The sequence below is a fragment of the Sus scrofa genome, chromosome 4, assembly GCF_000003025.6.
Source record: "Sus scrofa isolate TJ Tabasco breed Duroc chromosome 4, Sscrofa11.1, whole genome shotgun sequence".
NCBI lineage: Eukaryota > Metazoa > Chordata > Mammalia > Artiodactyla > Suidae > Sus > Sus scrofa.
The window spans coordinates 69,526,314-69,554,028 of NC_010446.5; the positions used below are offsets into that span (position 1 = coordinate 69,526,314).

At 36.3% G+C, this 27,715-nt stretch overlaps 2 long non-coding RNA genes across 4 annotated transcripts in view; one reads left to right on the plus strand and one right to left on the minus strand.

The window, feature by feature from the left end:
* LOC110260285 overlaps positions 1 to 27,715 on the plus strand; it is a 492,008-nt gene that overhangs the window by 464,062 nt on the left and 231 nt on the right. The window lies entirely within an intron of this gene.
* LOC102167557 overlaps positions 1 to 27,715 on the minus strand; it is a 293,103-nt gene that overhangs the window by 203,440 nt on the left and 61,948 nt on the right. The gene's annotated exons all lie outside the window — the stretch shown is intronic.

Here is a 27,715-nt window from a genome sequence, read left to right on the forward strand (position 1 = left end):
ACAATACACCATAATTTATGGGATGCAATCAACAGTTCTAAAGGGAATTTTATTGTGATTAAACACCTACATTAAAGAAGAAAAAAAAAAAAGAACTCAAATAAACTAACTTGACAACTCAAGGAACTAGAAAAAGAAGAACATGTTAAACTGAAAATCAGGAAAAGGAAATAATAAGGTTTAGAGAATAAATAAATGAAACAGAAAGTAGGAAAACAATTAAAAAAACCTAAGTGTTGAAAACAATAGAAAAAAATCTAACAAAACTGAGCTGGTTCTTTGAAAAAGATAAAATTGAAAAACTTTAAGCTAGTTAACTAATTTAAAAGAGAAGACTCAAATAAATCTAAAAAAGGAAGAGAGACATTACAACTGATGTCACAGAAGCATAAAAGATCCTAAGGGACTACCATGAATCACCACACACCAACAAAACGGATTACCTGGAAGAAATGGATAAGCTCTTAGAAATATACAACCTACCCAGACTAAATTATGAGGAGGAGAAAATCAGAATATACCTATAACTAGTAAGCATATTCTCCTAACAAAGAAAAACCCAGCACCAGATAGCTTTACTAGTGAATTCTACCACATATCTTTTAAAAATGAATGTCCATACTCTTCAAGCTTTCCCCAAAATTTATAGGGGGTAAAACTCTTCCAAATACATGCTGCAAAAGCCAGATGAAGGCAAATAAAAATAAAAAAAATGCTACAGGCCAATACCCCTGATGAATATAGGTGCAAAAATCCTCAACAAAATACTAGCAAACCAAACTCAATAGTACATTAAAAGGATCATACATCATGACCAAGTGAAATTTATTTCATAGTGTGCAAAAAAGTTTTAACATATGAAAACCAGTTAATGGTATATACAACATTAACAGAATGAAGGATAAAAATCACATGATCTTGTCAATAGACACAGAGAAATCATTTGACTAAATTCAACATCCTTTTATGATTAAAAACTCTCAACAAACTAGGAATAGAAAGAAATTACTTTAACATAGTAAAGACCACATATGAAAAGCCCCCAGTTAATATTATGCCCAAGAGTGAATGACAAAAAGCTTTCTCACTAAGGTAGGAACAAGGCAAGAATTCTCACTTACCACTTCTATTTAACATAGTAATAGAAGACCTTACCAGATAAGTTTAGTCAGGAAAAAGAAATAGAGGGCATCCAATTGGAAAGTAAGAAAAAGTTTTTCCTATTTGTAGATGACAATCTTATATACAGAAAACCCTAAAGACACTACCAAAAAAATCTGTTAGAATAAAATAATTCAATGAAGTTACAGGATACAACATTAACATACAACTATGTCTCTACACAAACAGATTATCTGAAAAGAAAATTAAGAAAATAATCCCATTTGTATGAGCACCGAAGAGATTTAAATGCTTAGGAGTAAATTTAAAGAAGGAGATGAAAGACTTTTAAATTGAAAAGTTTGAAACATTGATAAAGGCAATTAAAGATGCAAACAAATGAAAAGACATCAATGTTCACAGATTGGAGTATTTAAAGTTGTTAAAATGTACACACTACTCAAAATGCTCTACAGATTCAATGCAATCCCTATCAGAACATTGACACTGCTTACCGAAATTTTTAAAAAATTTAAAATTCATATGGAATCACAAAAGACTCTGATAACCAAATCAACCTTGAGAAAGAAGAAAAAAAGCTGAAGGACACACACTTCCTGATTTCTAAGCTTACTACAATCTATAATAATCAAAACAGTGTGATGCTTGTATCAAGATAACATATAGACCAATGGAACAGAATAGATAGCCTAAAAATAAAGCTGTGAGTATATGGTCAACTGATCTTCAGCAAGATCATGAAGCTACACAATGGAGAAAGGATACTCTATTCAAAACAGTGATGGAAAACTGGATATCCACATGCAAAAGAATGAAACTCCTTATCTCACAACATACACAAAGGCAACTCAAAATAGATGAAAGACTTAAAGGTAAAATTGAAATTTTAAAAGTCCTAAGAGAAAATACAGGCAAAAAGTTTCATGACTTTGGACCTGGCAATGATTTCATGAATACGACACCAAAACCACAGACAACAAAAGGAAAAATAGAAAAGTGGAACTACATAAAACTAAACGGCTTCTGCATGGCAAGAAACAAAACACTAACAAAACAAATAACAGAGTAAATAGGCAACCTATGGAATGGGGTAAAATATTCACAAAACATATATCTGATAAATAGTAAATTTCCAAAATATATAAGGAACTGCTATAAACCAATAACAAAAACAAAAACGCCTCCCCCCCCCCAGACAAAACACCTAATAGTCTGGTTAAAAATTGGGCAAAGGACTTGAAAAGATATTTCTCCAAAGAAGATAACCAAATGGCCAATAGGTATATGAAAAGATGCTCATAATAATAATCAGAGAAATGCAAATCAAAATCATCATGTTTTTCATCTCACATTTGCTAGGATAGCACTGGTGAGGATGTGAAGAAATTGGACCCCTTGTCCACTTTTTGGTGGGAAAGCAAAATGGTACAGCTGCTATATAGAACAGTATGGAAGTTCCTCAAAAAAATTAAAAATAGATCTACAACATGATCCAGCAATCCCGCTTCTGAGTATTTATCTAAACAAATTGAAGTCAGAATCTTAAAGAGATATTGGCATTCCTATGGGATAATATCCCCACACACATTTCAGCACTCTTCACAAGAGCTAACACATGGGAACAATCTATGTGGATGAATGGATTAAAAAAAAGTGATGATATGTATATATATGTGTATATATGTATATATATACATATGGAATATTATTTAGGCTTAAAATGGATATTCTGTGCTATGTGACAATGTCGGTGAACCAAAGAATATTATACTCAGTGAAATAAGCCAGTCATAGAAAGATAAGTACTGCATGATTTCCTTTGCATGAGATATCTAAAATAGGCTCACTGTAGCAAAGAATATAATGGTGGTTGCTAGGGGCTGGAGAGAGGAAGAAAGGTGTAAGATACTAATAAATAGGTATAAAATTTCAGTTATGCAAGGTGAATAAGTTCTAGAGGTCTACTGTATGGCATTATGCCTACAGGTAACAATGCTTTATTGTTTGCTTAAAAATTTGTTACAAGGGCAGATATCATATTAAGTGTTTTTATCACAATTATAAAAACCAAACTGGCAAAATCTGAAAAATGGCTGTACCTGAGTAAACAATAATCATGACAATGTCAGTTTCCTCGGTTTGCGAATGTACTGTGCCTTTGCAACACAAAATATTATCATTGAAAGAAGCTGGAAAGAAAGGTACATGGAAAGTCTGTTTGTGCAACTTCTTATAAATCTTTATAAGGAGTTCCCGTTGTGGTGCAGCAGAAACAAATCCGACTAGTAGCCATGAGGTTGTGGGTTCGATCCTTGGCCTCACTCAGTGGGTAAAGGATCCTGCTTTGCCATGAGCTGTGGCGTAGGTCGCAGACGCGGCTCAGACGTGATGTTGCTGTGGCTGTAGTGTAGGTTGGTGGCTACACCTCTGAATCGCCCCCTAGCCTGGGAACCTCCATATGCCACAGGTGTGGCCCTAAAAAGAAAAAAAAAAATCTTTATTCCAAAATGAAATTATAATTTAGGAAAAAAAAAAAAAAAAAAGGAACATATCCCAGGGGCAAGAATGCATGAGAATTTTTAAGCCAAAGCATCAGGAACTCTTATGGAAGAGAATATGATCACAGAATATGATCAAGCCCAGATCTAACTACCAGTTTTTAAGATCAAGGACCTGGAAAATATGACAAAACACAACAGGGATGCCATTAGAAACTCCGGACTGGGAGAAACAGAAAAATTACCTGGATTTTTTGATAAGTTTAAAAGGGGAGGGGGGAACTGAACAACAATAAAAATTAAAAGATATTGAGAATATCAAATAATCACAAGTTCTGGTCTTATTTGGGTTCTCATTTTACTTAAAAAAACTGTCAAATAAAATGGATCTTGGCTTCAGGGTTGGTTGAAAGCTGCAGTTTTAATACCCACAAAGGAGGTGAGTCACAAGCCTTGTGAAACAGGGAGGTGGAGCTGGGCTTCCTGCAGAGTCAGGAGCCACGAAAGGCCGGCTGCTCTGTGAAATCTGGGACAGGAAATGCCTCTAGAAAGCTGGGAAATGGTACGGTACAGAAGCCAGTTAAAGTTGAGAGTAGAGTGGGGATATGTTCAAAATAAAGTAGATCAAAAATATTCCAAGAATTTTTTCAGAAGATGCACGTGCGATAATTATTTAAAAGGAGAATAAAAACGTTAATTAACTTTAGGGTATCATTGGCATATATACTAAAGTTTAAAAGCAACCACTTAGAAAATGAAAAAATAGTGTGTATAACTTCCAAAGAGAGGGAAGTTTTCTAGTAGAGGAAAATAAATAGAAAATGGAAAAGTCTGTTAAATCTGCTAAAAAATAGGAGAAAAGGAAGCAAAGAAAAACCATACTTTTTTTTCCAAGCAGAGTTGAAATAATCACAAAAATTGACTGTATGTAGCGCCCTACAACTATGTCACAAAATTATAAAAATCTGAAAATTGGTAATGAAAATACATTCTCCCAAACCCATATATTTGGAAACTAAAATGAGTCTAATTAATTCAGAATTAAAGAGAAAAACATCGTAATGGAAACTTCAAATATTCAGATTTTATTAACTGGCCCCGAAAGAAGATGAAACTATTTCATTGTTTGTTGGTATGTTAAGAGCCCCCACTCTCCCGAGTTTTAGTTTACTCTGCTTCTCAGTGCCTCTTTACAAGGCCTCAGCTCCATCCAGGCTGTCCTGTTCTCCAGCTTCTCAGAGAACTGGGCAGGCTGTTCCCTTTACAGCTCCTGACAGATTTTGCCCTGACCAGCAGAGGTTAGCCCTGTGTGTGTGACCAGATTAAGGTGCAATGACCTGGTCCAGGACCCAGTGAATCTCTGAAGCTTTTTCTGTGGCCTGCGCCCAAGCCCTCTCTGGTTCTCTGCTCCACATTCCAGCTGCCCGAACCTCCCCTAACTCCAAACTCTGTGCTCTGCCTCAGCCAGTGAGTGCCTTAGGGATGCCTGCCCTGCAGGCTGGTCAGGAAAGTGCCTCTGGGCAGAAAGCCAGGGCAGACATTCTCTGCGATCACAATCCTTCAAGGCTGTTGCTCAATGTCTAAAAGCAGTCTTGTCCAGTTTTTAGTTATTTATAGCAGGAAGGCAAGTCCAGTCCCAGTTACCCTTGACCATCTGGAAACAGTGCCACCCATATTAATTTTAGCATTTTCCCCCATTCACTACTTGAATGTGCAAACATCTTGGAGTGAGAGTTTTTTCTTTCTTGTTTACTTTTTCCCATAGTTTCAGGATAATTTGAAATTTGATTTTTTCTTTATTGATGTATAGTTGATGTACAATACTATATTAGTTTCCAGTATACAACAGTGATTCAATGTTTTTATGGATTATACTCCATTTAAAGTTATGATTAAATATTATCTATATTCCCTGTGCTGCATATTTCATTCTTATATCTTATTTATTTTATACCTCTTAATCCCCTCCCCCTACCATGTCCCTCCCCCCCCACTTTCTCCCCACTAGTAACTACTAGTTTGTTTTCTGTACCTGTCAGTCTGTTTCTGTTTTGCTATATTTGTTAGTTTGTTTTCCTTTTTTATATTTAACATATAAATGAAAACATACAGTATTTGACTTTCTTTGTCTGACTTACTTCACTAAGCATAATACTCTCTGGGTTCATCCATGTTGTTGCAAATGGCAAATTTTCATTCTTTTTATGGCTATACGAACATATACATATATCTCATCTTCTTTATCCATTCATCTGTTGATGGGACATTTAGGTTGTTTCCATACCTTGACTATGGTAAATAATGCTGCTATGAACACTGGGGCAATAACAGGTTTTAAAACTGGTATTTTTGTTTTCTTCAGATATATACCTAAGAGTGGAATTACTGGACCATATGGGACTTCTACTTTCACTTTTTTGAGGAACCTCCATACTGTTTTCTGCAGTGGCTATACCAATTTACATTCCCGCCAACAATACACTAGTGTTCCCTTTTCTCCACATCCTTGTCAACATTTACTGTTTGTTGTCGTTTTGACAATAGCCATTCTGACAGATGTGGGATGATACCTCATTGTGGTTTTGATTTACATATCCCAGATGATTATTGATGCTGAGCATTTTATCATGTGCCTGTTGGCCATCTGTATGTCTTCTTTGGGAAGATGTTTATGCAGGTATTCTGCCCATTTTTAAATTGGATTTTTTTTATATTGCATTGTATGAGCTCTTTATATATACTTTGGGTATTGACCCCTTATCAAACATACCATTTGAAAACATGTCCTTCCATTCAATAGGTGTTTTCATTCTATTGATGATATTATTCTTCACTGTGCAAAAGCTTTTAAATTTGATTAGGTCCCATTTGTTTATTTTGTTTTCCTTGTCTGAAGAGACAGGTCCAAAAAAAGTTTTGCTATTAATTTAAGTCAAAAGTGTACTACCCATGTTTTTTCCAGTTTTATGGGTTCCATTCTTACATTTAAGTCTTTAATCCACCTTTGAGCTTATTTTTCTATATGGTATGAGAAAAGGTTCTAATTTTATTTTTTTACATGTAGCTATCTTTTCCAAGAGCTCTTATTAAAGAGACTGTATTTTCCCATTGTTGTATATGTTTTTGCCTCCTTTATCATAGATTAATTTGTATGTAGGTTTCTTTCTGGGCTCTCTGTTGTGTTCCACTGATTTATAGGTCTGTTTGTGTGCCAGCCATACTGGTTTGATTACTGTAGCATTATTGAAGTGAGGGAGTAGTATATACCTCCAGATATGTCCTTTCTTTCTTTCTTTCTTTCTTTCCCCCCCCTCTTTCTTTTTCTTTCCTTTCTTTCTTTCTTTCTTTCTTTCTTTCTTTCTTTCTTTCTTTCTTTCTTTCTTTCTATCTATCTATCTATCTATCTATCTATCTATCTATCTATCTATCTATCTATCTTCTCTTTTCGCTTTTTAGGGCCACACCTTCAGCATATGGAAGTTCTCAGGCTAGGGGTCCAATCGGAGCTACAACTGCTGGTTCCTAGTTGGGTTCATTAACCAATGAGCCATTAAGGGAACTCCTGTTCTTTTTTTTTAAGACTGCTTTGGCTATTCAGAGTCTTTTGTGGTCCTATAACAAATTTTAAAATTACTTGTTCTAGTTCTGTAAAAAATGTTATGTGTATTTTGATAGGGATTGTATTGTCTATAGATTGATTTGGATAGTATGGACATTTTAATAATATTAATTCTTCCAGTTCATGAACACCAGATATATTTCCATTTTTGTAATCAATGTCTTGTGAGTTTCAAAGTATAGATCTTTCATCTCCTTGGTCAAGTTTATTCCTAGGTATTTTACTCTTTTTGATGTAATTGTAAATGGAATTGTTTTCTTGCTCTTTTGATAGTTCACTATTAGTATATAGAAAAGCAACAGATTTCTCTATATTACTCTTGTATCTTACAACTTTACTGAATTAGTTTATAAGTTCTAGCAGTTTTTTGATGGAGATTTTAGGGTTTTCTATACACAGTATCATGTTGTTTGCAAGTAGTAACAATTTTACTTCCCTTCCAATTTGGATGTCTTCTCTTGCTTTCTTGCTTTCTTTTTGTCTGATTACTGTGGTTAGGGCTCCCAAAACTATGTTAAATAGAAGTGGTGAGAGTAAGCATCTTTGTCTTGATCCTGATTTTAAAGGACAAGCTTTCAATTTTCCATTATTGAGTATTGGCTGAGAGTTGGCTGTGATGTTGTCATCAATTGCTTTTGTTATGTTGAGCCATGTTCCCTCTATAGCCATGCTGTGCTGCACCCAGCAGTCCTGCAATTCCTGTAATTGCCCAGTCACTAGACTGCAGAAAGAACCCAGATCAGGGGCAGAGACATCAGTGACTTATTGGACAGGGAATCTTATAAGTCCGAAGCAAAGATCCTGGAGTGACACCCACAGAGTATGGCCAATGGAAGGAAGGAAACCACAGCAATCTTTGTTCTACAGAGGAGGAGGAGGCTCTCAGTTCTAGGAGTGTGAGGTCAGAAGGGCTCCTAAATTCCCAGGGAGACTGGGGACACGGCCACTGTTTTCTGTTTACAACTGAACATACTGTAACCATTCCAGTTTGATGGCTAGAACAATTGTTAGTTTGGGATTGGGTCAATCATGCAGGTAGTTACTAATCAAATATTCAGCTTAGGAGGGGGAGGCAATCACAAGCATAAGGAAAGGGTGAGGCAGGGCCAGGCTGGGCAGGGGATGCACAGAAATCAAGAAAGCAACCATCTTATGGGGCCTAATTCTACATCCCACTCTGATGACAGTTTTTTGTTTTGTTTTGTTTTTTAATCACGAATGGGTATGAATTTATCACATGATTTTTTCTACATTTAGTGAGATGATCATATAATTTTTATCCTTCATTTTGTTAATATGGTGTATTACATTAATTGATTTAAGGATAATGAACCATCCATACATCCGTGGAATAAATCCCACTTGAACATGGTGTTTTTATATATTGTTAAATTAAGTTTGCTAATATTTTGTTGAGAATTTTTGCCTCTATAGTCCACAGAGACATAGGACCATAACTTTCTTTTTTTTGTAGTGTCTTTGTCTGGTTTTTATCAGGGTAACAGTGGCCCCATAGAATGAATTTTGGGCTGTTTTCTCCTCTTTAGCTTTCTGAAATAGTTTGAGAAGGATAGGTATTAACTTTTCTTTTTATGTTTGGTAGAATTTACCTGTGAAGCATCTGATCCTGGACTTCTGTTTTGGGGGACTTTTATGATTACTGATACAGTATCAATACTAGTAATCTTATGTTCAGATTATCTATTTCTTCCTGATTCAGTCTTGGAAAACTGCATGTCTCTAGGAATTTATCCAATTATTCTAGGCTGTCCAATTCATTGGCATATAACTGTTTGTGGTATTCTCTTATGACTGCTTATATTTCAGTGATATCTGTTTTAATTTTCCTCTTTTATATCTTATTTTAACTGTATCCTTTCTCTTTTTTAAAATTAATCCTGGCTAAAGGCTTATCAATTTTGTTTATATTTTCAAAAAAACTAGCTCTTTGTTTCACTAATCTTTTCTATTGTTTTTGGCTTTTTTTTTTTTTTTTGGTTTCTATTTTATTTATTTCCACTCTGACCTTTATTATCTCCTTCCTTCTGCTGACTTTGGGCTTTGTTCATTTTTCTAATTTCTTTGGATGGTAGTTAGGTTGTTTGAGATTTTCCTTGTCTACTGAGGTAGGCCTATATTGCTATAAACTTCTCTCTTAGAATTGCTGTAGCTGTATGCATCTCATACATTTTAGATACTTATATTTTTATTTTCACTTGTTTCCAGATATTTTCTGATTTCCTCTTTGATTATTTCATTGTTCCTTAGTTTCATGAAAACCACTTAAAGGAGGGAATGAGCCTAAGAAAGTATAACTGTTTCAATGAAATAAACAAGAAAAGAAAGAAGCTAAATGCTTGAGATATTTTTTGGTTAAGTTCATAATAGCTTATATTACAAATTAAACTCCAACTTAGTAACAGAGACACAGCTCTGTTTTGCTTGTGTCTATTGTCTTTTGTTTTATTTTTATTGGTAGGTAGTGTTTTGGGAGGTTTTGGGTTAAAGATGATCAAAACATTAATAACTGCTATTTGTTGAACTTCTTCATATTATCCCAAGTTGTTTTCTGGCATTTGACTAAAAGATTGAAATTAAACATAATATCCTCTTTGTCCCACGTTATTTTCAATTTTTATGGAAGATAAAAATAATATATAACTTGATTTACTTTCAAAGGTAGAGCATGGAAGAAAAGTCTATGCAGATAGAGCATATTAAAGTATAAAAGCTACCAAGATAAAAGATTATTTATTTATTTATTTATGAAAATGGCAAGTGGAAAACTAATCTGTACTTTTTTTTTCTTATGAGATTCCCAAAGAAACTTCATAATAACATTTGCAAATGTTTCCATAAGAAGGAAAGTTTATGAAACATGTTTAAATATTTATGGAATGTTAAAAATGAGGCATTAATTGGCAAACAACTTAATTAAAATGCTTTCTCAAGTAATTAGCAACAAATACTTTCCTATCTGTTTTGCATGCCATTTGTCTTGTTGTGTTTGTTAAACCCGCCTGTCAGTCAAACTTTGCTTCAGGTAATTTTTTTGCTCTGTGGGGAGAATCTTCAAAAATTACATCTGAATTTAAAATATTTTGATTATCATTTTTATCTAACAAATTCTCTTTTTCACTTCGTCTCCTATATGTCCCAGTAAACCACCATCCTGGGAATTTAGGGCCTGAAGATGAAATTCTGCATCAAGGCATTACTGAGTTTCCAAAAACACTCTCCAGAGAACAAACTGAATCAATCTAGAATCAACAAACAGTGCAGTTAATTAATGAGAACACCATAAGGGAGCTTTTTTAAACAATGTTGACGGCTGCTGCCTCAGGACCAATAGCACCAGAAGTTATTGCTGGTTTGAAAGAAGTGACTCTTAGGGGTCCCCCAAGGCACCTTTTGCTTACATTAGCTATTTACCACAACTTTTCCTTTTATTTGCACCCTAGGGGAAGTACACTTATTTCCTAAATTACTTTTTAAGTGATGCTTATTCCTGCCAGTAGCCTGAGGTGCAGCGAAGGTACCACAGAGTGAACAAACACAGAAACCAAGTCTGAAAGAGCACTGAACAAGTCTGCAGAAAAATCCGTACTGTAGGGCTCTTTCCCAAAGCACAAGCCCTGAGATGGCATGTAAAGTGTGGGGGCTCCTTCCTCTGGTCTAATTCAACCGGGGGGGAAAAGGAGGGGACAGCGCAGCTGTCTGGGGAGCATCAGACGTCAGGTGGTGTTGGGTGTGGACAGTGAGGAAGACATAAAGTGTACTTATTTCAGGCAATAGGCTTTTTAAAGACTAAGGCAACTAAAAGATACTTAGACCTTACAATAAAGTCTTGCTACATCTTGTTTAGAGGTGCTGATCCACAAAATCTTTATGTCCATAACAATGTAAGTGTCTCAAAGGCGGGCAGATGTCTTTTGTCCACTGACTATCCCCAGCTTCAAAAACAGTGCCTGACACATGATAAGCACTTAAAAAACAGTTATTTAATGGATGATTAAATATTAATGATTGAAGTGAGTGGACTTCGGTAACAGATAATCTTAGCTCTGCCAGTAATTCCTCCAGCAACCAAGAGGCATCTAAATAAATCCTTAGTTTTTAGGATTAGCCATTTGCCATCCATGACTCATGCATGCTACAGAAAAGAAGACCGATAAAATTCAGCCATTCATTAAGTATTGATACAAATCCTAGTAGATGTCATGATTGTGAAAGACTTGAAGATCAACAGTGATTAAAAGACAATCTGGGAGTTCCCATGGCGGCTCAGCAGTAACAAACCCAGCTAGTAACTGTGAGGAGACAGGTTCAATCCCTGGCTTTGCTCAATCAGTTAAGGATCTGGTGTTGCTGTGAGCTGCCGTGTAAGTCACAGAGACACCTCAGTTATGACATTGCTGTGGCTGTGGTACAGGCTGGCAGCTACAGCTCTGATTTGACCCCTAGCCTGGAAACTTTCATATTGCTGCGGGTATGGTGCACCCCCCGCCCCAAAAAAGACAATCTGGTTCCTAACCTGAGTTTGTAGTCTGACAGGGAAATCAGGTAGTGTTCAGAAAACTGTGTAGTCATTTAAGGACATTTTCTTATGTGATTAAAATTCTTTTAAATACACAATAGATAATTTAAGGAAGATGTGGCACTGAGGGGTTCACAAAACTAGAACATTCATCTCTGCATCTTTTCTCATGAATTCCAATCCCATCCAAACCTCTGAAATACAGTTATTCAAGATGTCAGCTGTTTCAAACTACGTTGTGTGGTTCCAAAACTTTCAGAACTCGTACACCCACATAGGACTATTTCAGTAGAATAAGTAGGCATTAAATTCAGTAAGTTTTAATTCCTTTTCCTCTAATTAGGATTTTTAAATATCCTAGCAAAAAAGAGATTAATCCTAGCAAAAAAGAGATTAATCCTTTAATTAATGAATAACGAAATGGAGTTTCTCAACTTTTTGACTTAAAAAAAAAAGTTTGTTTCATATTAAGCACAGTAATAGAAAAAATTTATTGACTGCTTTTTGTGCACCAAGAACAATGCAGATTCTTTTCATTAATTTAAAATATTCAATTATATTTTAGTAGGTTTCTTAAACTATAAAATTGGGACTTGCTTTCCAGACAAGATTCCTATTTTCTATACTTTTCATTTTATTTTTTATTTAATCAATGTAAGAATGGATAAGATGAAATACTACAAATCATGCTGGTGAACATTTTAAAAATGGAAAGACAAATCTGGGTACAGACACTCAGCAGTAACCCTTGGTTATATTTATCAATGTGTGCCCAGCACATAAACAGTGATGGGCCAGTAAAGGTGTTCCATTACTGAAAAAGGTGAATGAATAGGTCAGATATCTGGAGAACTCTTGGTTTTTTTTGGCTGTCTAGGTGATGGAGAGAGACAGAAATGGGGGTGGATATAGACTGTTAGTATTCTACTGCTCATACTTCATTCTTCCCAGGTTTTTTCTTTTGTATGTTATTTTGCTATCTAATAAAGTTGAATCCAGAGTTGGAACTGTATTCTAGAAAGTGATGGGGTCATGAGAACTGGACACCACATAAGGACAAAAGAGCAGCTTGGATTTTTAGGCATAATGCATGGTGCAAAATCAAATGTTAGAGAGCCTAATGACAGGATAGTAAGGTTCTAGGAATACAGTGGTGAGGATGGGGTGGGCAGGTCTACATAAATTGCTCTATTTTTCTCCACTTCTATTCATAAATACTCAAGTGCTTATGTATTGGTGAATGTGGTCACTCCTCTTCACGTTGGTATTCACACATACTCCTGATCTCCTCCACAAGTTTGGGAATTTCAGATGGTAAGGAAAGTTAGCTAAATTAAAAAAAAATCAGTAGCAGCTGGAAAGTTATAGTTCTCACTTGTTAAAACAAATGTTTTCAGAAATAAAACTTACCTACTTAGCCTCCAAGGAATTTAATGGGTACTATTCAATGATCAAAAAACCAAGAACCATAGAGAAATAATAAATGTGCACAGAAAAGAAGACCCGAGGAAGAAAAGTGAAAATCAAGGCATTTGAAAAATAATTTTTAAGGTGACCATATTTAGGAAAAGCACTAAATGAAGTATTGACTGAAACAAGCATAAAGGGACCAAAAATGGCAGGATTGCCTAAAATGAAGACTAGAAAAATAGAAAGCATATAAAATGTATTAAGAAAAGCAAAGGAGAAGAGCATCAGGAAGTTATTTTTGGACTCTTTCCATTTATATAAACACATTTATATAAACAAGAGATTCTCTGGCAAAGGGGAAGATTAATGTAATGCTAGGAAGCAATAAAAATGGGCAGGAAAGAAGTATGCTTCCACAACAACAATAAAAGTCTTATTTTTGTGAAACTAGTAATGACTAAACACTCCTCTGCTCCAGTAACAAATAACACATTAAGGAACTGAACAAAACAGTAGTGACTTTGAAAGGATCCAAACAAGTAGCAATCAGCCATTACATATCTTGGCGTATAATATTCAGTCTAAAAATTATGAAGCAATGTCAGACATCAGAGGTAATCTATTAAGAGAAGAAAAACATAGAGGTATTAAATGCAATAATTATAACCTCTGCAAAAAGAAGATAATGTTTGGCAGTCTGTGTAAATATTAGTGGCTAGTAAGTACCCTTAACCTTCAAGTGGACACTCCCTAGGAAGTTTTACATGGCAAAAAGAATATTTAATATATAACTACAGTTCTGAAAAAAATCAGTCCAATTCTACAGCATTCTTCAGGCTCATTCTTGATTATGAATACTAGATGTAAGAGCCTAGGGCTTTGGGACAAGTCTGGGTTTTCTTACGTTATAGGCTGGGTCATATCTGATCTAAATACGTAAGGTTCCCTTTAGCTTCACAGTAAGATGTAAATGAGGTTGTGGATTTGGATCAAATTAGATTCCCAGATAGCCTCTTTTTTTTTGTGGGTAACTTGCTCTTTTCTAGAATAATATTCTTGGGGCTTGGCCAGAATTTAGCCAAACTCCATGGTGGCAAGGACATCTGGGCATTTACCTCAATGTGTTCAACACGTTGTCAGATCGAGAGATATATATGCATCACAGAATGGAAAGTTTTGGTTTCACAGAGCATTGGAAATACCTCCTAAGAAGAGAAGTGTCTGTTTGGATTAGATGGTTTCCAGTTAAACAGATGGGGTACCAGCCTCCTGGGTTTAAAACTGGCAGAACCTTTTAGGGCATTCAATAAAAGAATCAACAGTGTTTAAAGAGGAAGCAGAAACATTAGGGTCAAAAACATGACATATTTTCGCATGCCAAATAATAAAGTTAACATATCTACAAGTCAAATGTGCCAATAAATTTGACTCTTTGACAAAGTACAATTACATAAAGTAATGGGAAACTTTGACTTTTTAGATTTCAACACTTTTGTCCGATAGTCATCCAATTTAGCATACACATTTCAATTTTATAGAAAACACTTTCCTATAGTTTAGAGTTAGCATTATTTATGATAATGTCGGCCTCTTCCTTCTACCGTTCAACCAGATCTCATACTATAAGTCAGGCTCAACCGAGAGTGAGTTCAAGGTAATTCAATAATCACATATTGGCTACTTAATATGCTCCAAGTAGTATGTTAGTTTCAAAAGGTGAATAACTTCATTCTCTGCCTTCAAGGATTCACTATTTCAGAAATAAGTTCCCCATATTTTTTTATTTTTCCACATTTGTCATATGGATAAGACATTTCAGAAGTCAGTTCTAACCTGGAGGTATGATCTTCTGATGAATTTGACAGACTATGGACTTTCATATCCTCCAGCCTCTCATTTGAATATCATTGATCTAGTAGAAGGAAACCAATTTAGAATACAATGCTTGTAACAAAGGCTTTCAGGTGCTATTTAGAAATCTGAATCAAATACAGCTGAAGGATGACAATGAGTTCAGCTTTACATGTGTTCTCTCAGAGTCTTGGGATATCCATATAAACTACCCAGCATTCCAGGTATCTGAGTTTAGGAGAGAAATTTACTCTATGTCTGCAGGAAGATCCACGTATGAGTAGATATTGACACTCTGAGTGAGGTAACGTGTGTGTGCAAAGAACATACAGAAAAACCAAAAATGATAAGAGTCCACGAAGTGAATATGTTGTAAAAACCAAAGGTAAAGTATTTCCACAAGAGAGTTAAATGGTTTTAAATGCAGAAGAGTTCAAATAATAGGAGACCTGACAAGAATGGACAGAGCACCTTCGATAAAACTGGTGCCTTTTGTCTGAGCAAATTTTATAGTGAAAAGAGGAAGGAGCCTAGATCTTAGAAGTATGGAAAACAGATAAGTGTGAGGAACTGGTGGATTGAAAGGACTATCTTTCGGCGTCCCCATCATGGCTCAGTGGTTAACAAATCCGACTAGGAACCATGAGGTTGCTGGTTCGATCCCTGGCTTTGCTCAGTGGGTTGAGGATCCGGCGTTGCTGTGAGCTGTGGTGTAGGTTGCAGACACGGCCCGGATCCCACATTGCTGTGGCTCTGGCGTAGGCTGGCGGCTACAGCTCCGATTAGACCCCTTAGCCTGGGAACCTCCATATGCCGCAAGAGCGGCCCAAAAAATGGATAAAAGACAAAAAAAAAGACCAAAAAAAAAAAAATTCAAGAAAGAGCAGAGCCTCCTTGCCTGGCGCTTGCATCTCTCTAAAGCGTCCTATCTTAATAAATCTATTTCTTGCCTATCAAAAAAAAAAAAAAAAATTCAAGAAAGAAAAGTAAATGAATTGTCATTGGTTCAGTTCCCTTGAGGATGAAATAACTGCAATTTCCACATAATTTACACTGGAGAAAAAAATAACAAAACCAACAAAGCACAGAATAGATCAAAAGTCAAAAAACATACTTCCTTGAGGAATCTCATGACATAGGACGCACGTGTATTATACACAATTGACAAAGGCTCATCATTTCAATGTTTTGTCAAAAGGAAAAGACAGATGCAAACTATTGCCTTTGGAACAGATAAGAAATGAGATCCTACTCTACAGCACAGGGAACTATATCTAGTCACTTATGATGGAGCATGATGGAGGATAATATGAGAAAAAGAATGTATATACATATGTGTGACTGGGTCTCTTTGCTGTACTGTAGAAAAATGACAGAACACTGTAAACGAGCTATAATGGGAACAATAAAAATCATTTAAAAAAATTAAATTAAATTAAAAAAAAATAAAGACTATCTTTCGGAGTTCCCATTGTGGCTCAGTGGTTAACGGATCCCTGGCCTTGCTCAGTGGGTTAAGGATCTGGCGTTGCCATGAGCTGGGGTGTAGGTTGCAGATGCTGCTCGGATCCCGTGTTGCTGTGGCTCTGGCATAGGCTGGCGTCTACAGCTCCGATTCGACCCCTAGCCTGGGAACCTCCATATGCTGCAGGAATGGCCCAAGAAATGGCAAAAAGACAAAAATTAAAATTAAAATAAATAAATAAATAAAGACTATCTTTCATGTAACTTAGCTATAAAGAGACCAAAAAATGTACAAAGTGAGGACTGGAAGAGTGTTCAAGTTTAAACAAGGAATTGGGGAGGGGAGTTATTTGTTAGTTTGTTTGAGTTTGTTTGCTACTGCTATTTAATTACTTAAAATTAACTTTAGCAGGATTATTAGAGAGAACTCATTAAGAATGAGAGGTTGAAAATGGAAAACTGAGAAATCTAAGAAAGAAGAAAACACACTTTACAGAACTTCCTTTTATGACAGCAAAGGAAATTAAGAAAAGAAGCAAAAATGAAGAAAAAGACTTTATATAAGCTAAAACCTTTGAAAAGCCCTAACTTCTCAAGACAAACTGCAAAATATATCTCATTTTGGAACAAAATTTTTAACAACTACATAGAAACTACTAAGCAAGGGATTATAATCCATCAAAAGTATACAAAGGTCATCTTTTATATCCAACAATATTGTATTTTAATACACAAAGCAGAAGGTGTTGAAAACATAAACAGAATTAAACAAAACTATGGTGGTGATACAATTTTCAAAACTTTTCTAGAATCTGGTAAGTCAAAAAATCAACAAATAGGTAAACAGATACTTGAAAAACAGGATTGATTCTATATATATGAAAATATGTAAAATTTAATGGGCTAAAAAAGTGAATTGTCCTATCAGAAAAATGAAAAAGAATCATGTAAAGGCAGTTCATAGAAAAAGAAACAAGTGGATAATATAAATAAGAAACACACTCAACCTTACTATTAATCAAAGATATCACAAAATAAAAATGAGAAAACTTAGCTTCACTATTAGATCCAAAAAGATTGAAAAATAATAATGCCCAGTGATGATGAGAATATGGGAAACTATGAATTAATTTGTACTATTGGTGTGAGTATAAATCGGCATAGTTTTCTGTAGATAATTTGGCAAAAAAACTAAATTTTAAATGTTCACACATTTTGGTCATGTGATTCCACTTCTAATCATTTTTTTAGGAAATAATCATTTAAAGGTATATATACAAAGATGTTTCCTTTGGTGATGTTAAGAAAGTCATAAATTTAAATCAATGAGAGAGTTTTACAAACATTAGAGAGATTAAATCAACATTAGAGATTTCTCAACTATGACATGACAAATGATAATAATAGAGGAAAGCAAGTTGAGTGAGGATTAGAAAATAAATTATAATACCACTTATGCAAATTAAAAATTTACATATGTACATGATTAACCATAACAGGGGTTGGTTTTTAATTAAAGGAATCTACTTTTATTTGAGGGGTTGTGTAAGTGTCTCTTAAGCAAATATGGAGCTTTTTGTAATTCAGTTAAGGTTATCATTTCCTGATAGACCAGGACGGTTTTATCTTAGGTCATCAACTGCACCAGATTGAGATCTGCTCCCTGAGGTATGAAGGTGCTCTGACCTGATGAGATGTATTAGAGTTGCCTAAGAAGGTATCTGTCAGGGAACACTCCTGAAATAAAATTACCTCAGAAAGAGTAAAGACAGGATCCTGAGCAGGGCTGAAAACAGTATCCCAGGATTGCTCCAGAAGAACCTCATGGAAACAACATCTAGTGAGGCTAGGATGAAATGAAGGAGGGTGGGGAGATAATTGAGAATGAGAAATAGTAAAGGCTAGTCCCTAGAGGGACTCTTAGGCCATTTTTATTTATTTTTTTTTTTTTAAGGATATTCCACTTTAATTACATTTTATTATTTGCTAGTTAATCCCTGCATAAGCATCTTTGTGTGCTTAGTTAAAAGTCTTATGAATAATACTCCTTTTATGGTGATTAGATTACATCTTTTAAGCTTTATTTTTTTTTTTTTTTTAATTTTATTTTCCCACTGTACAGCAAGGGGGTCAGGTTATCCTTACATGTATACATTACAATTACAGTTTTTCCCCCACCATTTCTTCTGTTGCAACATGAGTATCTAGACATAGTTCTCAATGCTATTCAGCGGGATCTCCTTGTAAATCTATTCTACGTTGTGACTGATAAGCCCAAGCTCCCGATCCCTCCCACTCCCTCCCCCTCCCATCAGGCAACCACAAGTCTCTTCTCCAAGTCCATGATTTTCTTTTCTGAGGAGATGTTCATTTGTGCTGGATATTAGATTCCAGTTATAAGTGATGTCATATGGTATTTGTCTTTGTCTTTCTGGCTCATTTCACTCAGTATGAGATTCTCTAGTTCCATCCATGTTGCTGCAAATGGCATGATGTCATCCTTTTTTATGGCTGAGTAGTATTCCATCGTGTATATATACCACATCTTCCGAATCCAATCCTCTGTCGATGGACATTTGGATTGTTTCCATGTCCTGGCTATTGTGAATAGTGCTGCAATGAACATGCGGGTGCATGTGTCTCTTTTAAGTAGAGCTTTGTCCGGATAGATGCCCAAGAGTGGGATTGCGGGGTCATATGGAAGTTCTATGTATAGATTTCTAAGGTATCTCCAAACTGTTCTCCATAGTGGCTGTACCAGTTTACATTCCCACCAACAGTGCAGGAGGGTTCCCTTTTCTCCACAGCCCCTCCAGCACTTGTTATTTGTGGATTTATTAATGATGGCCATTCTGACTGGTGTGAGGTGGTATCTCATGGTAGTTTTGATTTGCATTTCTCTTATAATCAGCGATGTTGAGCATTTTTTCATGTGTTTGTTGGCCATCTGTATATCTTCCTTGGAGAAATGTCTATTCAGGTCTTTTGCCCATTTTTCCATTGATTGATTGGTTTTTTTGCTGTTGAGTTGTATAAGTTGCTTGTATATTCTAGAGATTAAGCCCTTGTCAGTTGCATCATTTGAAACTATTTTCTCCCATTCTGTAAGTTGTCTTTTTGTTTTCTTTTGGGTTTCCTTTGCTGTGCAAAAGCTTTTCAGTTTGATGAGGTCCCATGGGTTTATTTTTGCTCTAATTTCTATTGCTTTGGGAGACTGATCTTAGGCCATTTTTAGAATTTTGGCTTTTATGCTGCAAAAGAGAGGAAGTTGTTGGAGTACAGAATCCTATTCTCAGTAAAGGAAGCCCTTGGCTGAGATCAGCACTGAGGAAATGAAAGTATTATTCAAGGGAAAACAGTGGTCTGCATGGAGACCTACCTCAGCCACATTCACAAGCTTATGGAGGATGTCCTTAAGCAGAAAACAAGAGCAGCAGTGGACTTTTAAAGTCAATTAGTAATTTTTGATATGTGTGGACAATGGCTTCTACTCTTCCATTGAGTTTTTTTGGTTTTTTTTAATAGTTATTTCCCCAATACATTTTTTTTTCTACTATACAGCATGGTGACCCACTGTGCTATAATCCAAGCAGGTGATGACAGTGACTGGACTAGGGAGAAGCAATGATGATGAAAAATGGATTTCTGACTTTGAAGAGGAAATGGTACAGGTTGAAGGTTATTCAGGAGATTGAACAGAAAGGAGGTGGTAGGTACTGACTGGATGTTTAGCCCATAGGGAGGGAGACAGGGAAGAATCAGATTAATATTCAAGTTCCCGGAAAGGGCCCTGAAATTTAAATAACTACAAAGGTTTGACCTTGACGGTCAAACTTACTACCTTTGTAACTTGGTAAATGCTGAGTTTAACTTCTGGAAGAATTTCAGTTTTCTATAAAATGGAGGTTTTAACCTCTATTACACAGTGGTGGCAAGATTTGTTACACATACATGTACACATTCTATTTTCTCACATTATCATGCTCCATCATAAGTGACTAGACACCACTGAGTTTTTAATCTTTTGCAACCATCATGTTGTCAGACAAAATAATAAAGTTACAATAACAAGCAAAATACAAAGAAAAATGCAACAAAGAAAAAAAAAGCAATCTATGATAAAAAATTACAGAAAAGAGTAAAGGAGATATGTAATAAGTACAGAGGAAAAACTTGGTTTGAACAGGCGAAGAACACATCTCTCTAAAAGTTTATAAGAAAAATAGAAGTAGAAATAGATGTGCTTTTAGGCATGTTGATGGGAGATTTGAAGAATTTCCATTAAGAAATCCTTAATCTCCTCTGTAACATATAAAAGAGGTTAATTTGCTTAGAGAAAGATTCTAGATGTTGGAATTGGGGACTTGAAGAGGTTGGCAAGCATTTGAAATAGCTGTAATGGGAAATGGTGCTGAGAAGGCAGCTGAAATTGAGAATCATAAAAATATAATGCCACCATTGCTCACATTTATGTGATTTTTCTTCCAGCAGCCCCCTAGCATCTCAGGAATAGAAGTAGAGAAGGCAGATGTTTGGATTAAACCAAGTTTCAGAGTTGCAATATAACATGGAACAGGCTCTGGGAGACTTTAACTTCTGGCCATGATGTACTAACAGGGACTGGGTTTGCCCTTACACCTTGAACGCTACATAAGTAGACAAAATACATGAAAAAACAATTTTCAGACAACTGATAACAGACAGCCTGAAACAATGACCCCTGAGAAAAGGAAACAAATGAGGTGAGACCTACAGTTGTCCAAGCTAATTTCCCGCAGAAACTTTCAAGGATTCAGTGCAAAGGGAAACCCAATCAAAACCCAGAAGTCTGGCTTAGCAGAGGAGACAGAATTAGAAGTTCAGGAAAGGCCAGATGGCTAGAATTTGCTGGGAGGGGAAGAACTCAGAGAAAGGAACTACACAGATATAGCTCCAGAGATCTGCAGAGGGTTTCTCTTGAGTGTGTGACTAAGTACTGATCTGGACCTACATGGGAGGGAAGTACCAGAGGCTGGGGAAAGAAGTAGAAGAAGAAAGGAAAGAAGAGTGACAATATCTGGAGTTAACATAGGGTTGGGAAAAATCTGTCATTTTCCAGAGTAGCAAGTTTTTCAAATAAAGAAGAATCAAGTAGTATCTAGGAGGATGTTGCCTCAGAAGGAGGCTCTGAATATGCCCCAGAAAAGCTTAGAAACAAGCCTTGAAAGAAACAAAACTGATTCCAAGTAACTTAACTGTGTCCCAGAATAAAGCCTAACAATATTTAAAGAAATATAAATTATAAAAGTTACAATGCCTACTATCTAATCAAAGAAACCCTACTCAAAGAAGCAGAAAAATATAATTCAAAAACAAAAGGTAAGTCAATCAACATAAGCAGACACAGAAACAGCAGGCTGAGAAAATTACCAGACTATTTCACACTCTCAGATAGTGTGAAATTACTCTCAGATATACTCCAAATACTTTTAGAAAAGGAAATCATGAGCATGATAAGAAGAGTAACAGAATATATGAAAATTCTACAGTGAAAAAGAAGATAATTTAAAATTAAAAACTCACTGACTTAGATTACGAGCAGATTAGACACTGCACAAGAAATGATTAGTGAATTAGAAGATAGCAATAGAAACTATCTAAGTCAGAAAGATATGACTGAAAAAAAATCAACAGAAAAAACATGAATATCTGAGACCTGTGAAAAATACCAAATGGTTAATATACAGGTAATCAGAATCACAAAAGGAGAAAAGAAAGGGAAATGGGGGAAAAAAAGCAAAGAAATAGTGGTAGATAATCTTCAAATTTTCACAAAAATTGTAACTCAGAACCCAAGAAACTCACAAAGACCAAGAAAGATACAAAGAAGAAAACTACACAAAAATATATCATAATCAATTGTGGAGAATCAGTGATAAAAAGAAAATCTTAAAAGCATCCAGAGGGAAAAAAAGACATATTATTTACAAAGGGACAAAAAAAATGTCAGTAGAATTTGCATAAGAAACTATGCAGTTCTGAAGACCATAAATCAACATCTTTAAAGTACGAAGAATCAAAAATAAATAAAGAATTCTACACCCATCAAAAGTGTCTCTGAAGTTCCCATTGTGACTCAGTAGTAACTTGTGGCTTCAATCCTTGGCCTCATGTCTGGCATTGCCATGAGCTGTGGTACACGTCGAAGACATGGCTTGAATCTGGCATTGCTGTGGCTGTGGTGTAGGCCAGCAGCTGAAGCTCTGATTTGACCCCTAGCCTGGGAATTTCCATATGCCATGAGTGTAGCCCTAAATTAAAAATTTTTTTAAAAGTCTCATAGAATCAAGGCAAGATCTCTGGCTTCCATTTTGGATGTAGAATTCTGAAAAGAATGTCATGCTGTTATTTATAAGAAAAAGACCGATAACCTAAAAACGTAATTTTTTTCTTTGAACATATTAGAGAGATGACATACAGGATAAACTGGTCTGAAGTCTAAGGAAAAAGGTACTTCCCCCCTCCCCCCCCCCACAAAAAAAAAAAGACTGTATGAAAGACTTGATTACCTAGAACAAACAGTGGGGACCATATAATCTGGAAAGAAGAATTCAGGCAAAATTTTGACAAATTCCTAAATGCTGAGTGTAGGCTACCATGCCAAGTATGGAACTCATAGGAGCTACAGACAAAGAAAAAAAAAATAAGCTTACTGGCAAGTTCTTCCCCACAGACCTCACCGTTACTTGAAACACTGGGAACAAGGCAAGAACCTGGAGAAAACCTCCTCTGTGGGGCTCTGGGGAAAGGGAACAGAGACTGCTGGAAAAGCTCAAAGCTGCCCTGATCCTTCTATCCTTTTTCCTCCATGGAAAAAAAAGCAGCTTAGACCACTGAGAAGAGAACACATGTCAGGACGCATTAGGACACATGTGAAGATCCATGCAATCTAGAAAGAGGAAACAGAAAATGAAACATTTCCACTCCTGGGAGGAAAGCAAGAAAATATTCTGGGCCCAATCATTAGTGAACACACACTGGAGGAAGAGCTGGATCTTGAGAACACCCACTCCGTGAGACCCAGGTACACCTGCCCAAAGTACATATCTATCTAGGATGGAAGCTCGACCAGGAGTTAGAGAATGGTCCCTCCCTGGCCAACAAGGTCAATGTGCCAGAAAGGTTTACTGAGGGGGGATTCCTGGTGTTCATAAGATTTACCAGTTTGAAGGTCTCTCCTTGGCTAGGGCAGTTTCAGTGAAGAGGTAAAGGCAAAAAACAACATTGGTTTGCTCTCTACATCTGTGAATCTATTTCTGCTTTTTATCACATAGTCATTTGTTTTATTTTAATTAATTAATTTATTTATTTTGTCTTTTGTACTTTTAGGGCCACACCCATGGCATATGGAGGTTCCCAAGCTAGGGGTCTAATCGGAGCTGTTGCTGCTGGCCTACACCACAGCCACAGCAACACAGGATCCAAGCTGCATCTTCGACCTACACCACAGCTCACAGCAACGCCAGATCCCTAACTCACTGACCGAGGCCAGGGATCGAACTCACAACCTCATGGTTCCTAGTCAGATTCATTTCCGCTGCACCATGACGGGAACTCCTGTTTTATTTTTTTGTTTCTACGTATATGTGATAACTCACAGTACCAGATAGGGATATGGAATTAAGAGACACAAACTACTATGTGTATAAGTACACTGTATAACACAAGGAAATGTAGCCACTATTTTGTAATAACCTTAAATGGACTATCATCTATAAAAATACTGATCACTATGTTGTACACCTAAAATTAATATAATTTGTAAAATCGACTATACTTACAATTTTTGTAAAATAAAAAATGAAAACAAACAATCAAAGAGCCCAACATATTCCATTGAATGACAGAAGTCAGTTGAAGGTGGGAAGTAAAAGAATGAGTCTAGGAGTTGCTATTGTAACTCAGCAGGTTAAGAACCCAACTATTATCCATGAGGATGGAGTTTCAATCCCTGGCCTCACTCAGTGGGTTAAGGATATGGCATGGCTACAAGCTGCAGCAAAGGTCACAGATGCAGCTCAGATCCAGCATTGCTGTGGCTGTGGTGTAGGCTGGAAGCTGCAGCTCTGATTTGACTCCTAGCCTGGAACTTCCATATGTCACAAGTGCGGCTGTTAAAGAAAAAGAAAAAGAAAAAAAAAAAAAAATGAGTCCAGACAGCTCTTTGAGGAGGCTTGTGAAAGAAAGAAGCCAGATAGGGTTAAACAGAATAATATGTCAAAGACAGTGATTTATAGCCTCAACCCAGTACGTAAGTTCAACAGGAGGTCATTACTTTTTTGAATCCTTTTTTTTCTGTCCTTAAAAAAGTACAGTGCCGTTTTTTTTTCATTTGCAAGGGTCTCAATAACATTCTCCATCTTCCAATGGGATTGAGGTCTCTAAATTCATTGTCATACATTTAAGTGATGCATTGTGATTTTAAAAGATGCAAACTTTGTCACTAAATATAATCTCAAAGAAAGCAATATTTCTAAATATTTGATGTAAGACATCTCCACTCTATTACAAGAAAACTTCAAATGTTCATTTTCAGAGTTAGTTTTATGAAAAACTGACAAAAGTAGAACTTGTTACCATTGCCCTCCTTCTTCATGATGCTCATTTACATGTCATTTCTCACCTGCCTAGATGTCCAGTGCCATCACATGGTGCCTGGCTACCCAGCTTCCTTTACTGTAGCTCTGCATAGGCTTAAGCCTTCTTCTTTTTTTTTTTTTTTTTTTTGGCAATATATTAAGAACACCTTTATTGAACATAGTAATTTAAGTCCTTACTTCATTCAGGATGTCACCATAGAGGTCTATAAATGAGCTCTCTTTGGCTTCTAATATAACCCAAACCTACCAACTATATTCTGTTCCATCTCTGCCATGTCACAGTAGGTACCTGACTCTGACATCAATGCAGACAGAGGAGATACTCTGTTTAAACACCATGAACACACTGATGAGATGCCCTTTTCAAGTCCTAGTCAGAACCCAACAAGCATACCTACTTGTATCTTAGTTTATAGCAAACATTGTTGTACATCCATTATCATATGAACAGGGCCACCACTTCGTCAACTGACAACTCTTTTTTTTTTTTTTTGTCTTTTTGCCATTTCTCTGGCCGCTCCCATGGCATATGGAGGTTCCCAGGCTAGGGGAATAATCGGAGCTGTAGCCACTGGCCTATGCCAGAGCCACATCAACGTGGGATCCAAGCCTCCAAGCCGCGTCTGCAACCTACACCACGGCAATGCCGAATCCTTAACCCACTGAGCAAGGCCAGGGATCGAACCCGCAACCTCATGGTTCCTAGTCGGATTTGTTAACCACTGAGCCACGACGGGAACTCCGACAACTCTTAATACATTTTTTCTTTTTTTTGGTCTTTTCTAGGGCCACACCCGTGGCATATGGAAGCTCCCAAGCTAGGGGTCTAACTGGAGTTGCAGCTGCCAGCCTAAACCACAGGCTTAAGCCTTCTAAGCACAACTCTTAATCATCATCCTATCTTTCCATAGTCCCTCCTATCAAAGAAGCTTTGGGGGTTTCTTGCTCCCGAAGAAGCTTACTCTCAAAATATATTAATAACACAAGAAGGAAAACTGATTAAATCTGTTTATAAAACATGTTAATGACCAATCAAATGGAACGTTTTGCCTATCCCAAAAGCACATACAATTTATTAGAGGTTATTCTCTTAGATGAATGGAATGATCTTTTACTGGTAAAATGATATACCTCAATGGAGATTGAAACTAGCAAGGTAAAGAGTTAGAAAAATGACAATTTTCTCTTTTTAATATTTTTTAGGATTTAAGTTTCTTAAGATTTTCAAGCATCTAAGGCTTTTATGGTTTTTTAAGGATTTTGAGAGTATCTCAATTGAGTAAAATTCTTGGGTAAGGAAGACAAAAGAAAGGATAACTTAGGATATCTGAGTCTCTGAGCACAGCTAGAGTTTGATCTCCAGCAATGAAAGCTGATTTTGTGTGTGTGTGTGTCTGTGTGTGTGTGTCTGTGTGTTTGTGTATACTTGGTTCACAGAGATCCTGGGAAAAAAAGAAAACTATGAGGAATGTGGTTGGTTTTTACAGCACCATGATTGTTTTCTCATTAAACAACATACATATTTTTCATCTGACACGTTATCACGATAGCACAAGCTGGAAAAAATTCTCCTTTTGGCTCAAAGTTAGGGAACATACCAATAATAAATATTTAACACTTCTGGAATTCTAAGAGATGCCTATGAGGCATCTACAACGAGTCTGATAATTTTCAAAAATAATTACTTTATTTTGTTTACACACAAAGTTTGTGCTGCACATTTAAGAAGGATCTTTTTTCTTCACTATTTAATTGCCCACAGACTGGTATAGCTGGGAAGAAGCATAAGAGGTCTTGCTATCACTCATTCCTATCCAGACCGAAGACCATTCCAGACTGAAGAAAACCTAAGTCTTATAGGAGAAAAATAGGGAACAAAGGAAGAGTCCCCTTACAAGGAAGAATTAGAATACTGAATTCTGACTACTGAATTTTATTCAGATGCTTTGTTTCACTGGTTCATTCACAAACAAAACTAGGAAAACCATTTTTTTAGAGAAATAATAAATCCCCCCTTCCTCCCTCTTCCTCTCTCTTCTTTCCTCCCCTCCCTCCCCCTCCCCCTTTCGCTCCCCCTCTGGCATGTGCGTGGGCACTTCCTGTTTTTATACTTTAGTCATTTCTCATTACATGTAAAACAACACACAACATTATGGCCTTCACTATGGGAAATCTGAAGAAACAGAATTGTGGTCCTTGCCTTCAGAGGGCTGAGAATTTGGTAACAACACAGGTTTTCGTGGGGCTGAATTCTATCCTTGTTGTCTAGGTGATGATGGCCCAGTTGCTACCCTCTCTGGCCCTCAGTTTTCCCATAAATACAACAAAAGAAGTGAACTAGATAATTTCACTGCCCCTTCCAGCTTTAACATACTAGCACTGTTTTATTCTATTCTAGTTTACCCCCAGGCCTGTGGTTTTATTAGTTTCTTGCTTTAAGCCCCTTCTGAAATATTTTGTGGAATACAGAAGTACTGAGTACAAATGAGCATGATGTGGAGTTAAAACCTAGTCAAACCCATTATGCAATGAGAAGTTGTTGAATTTGTTCTGCCCTATTCCTTCACTTAATGAA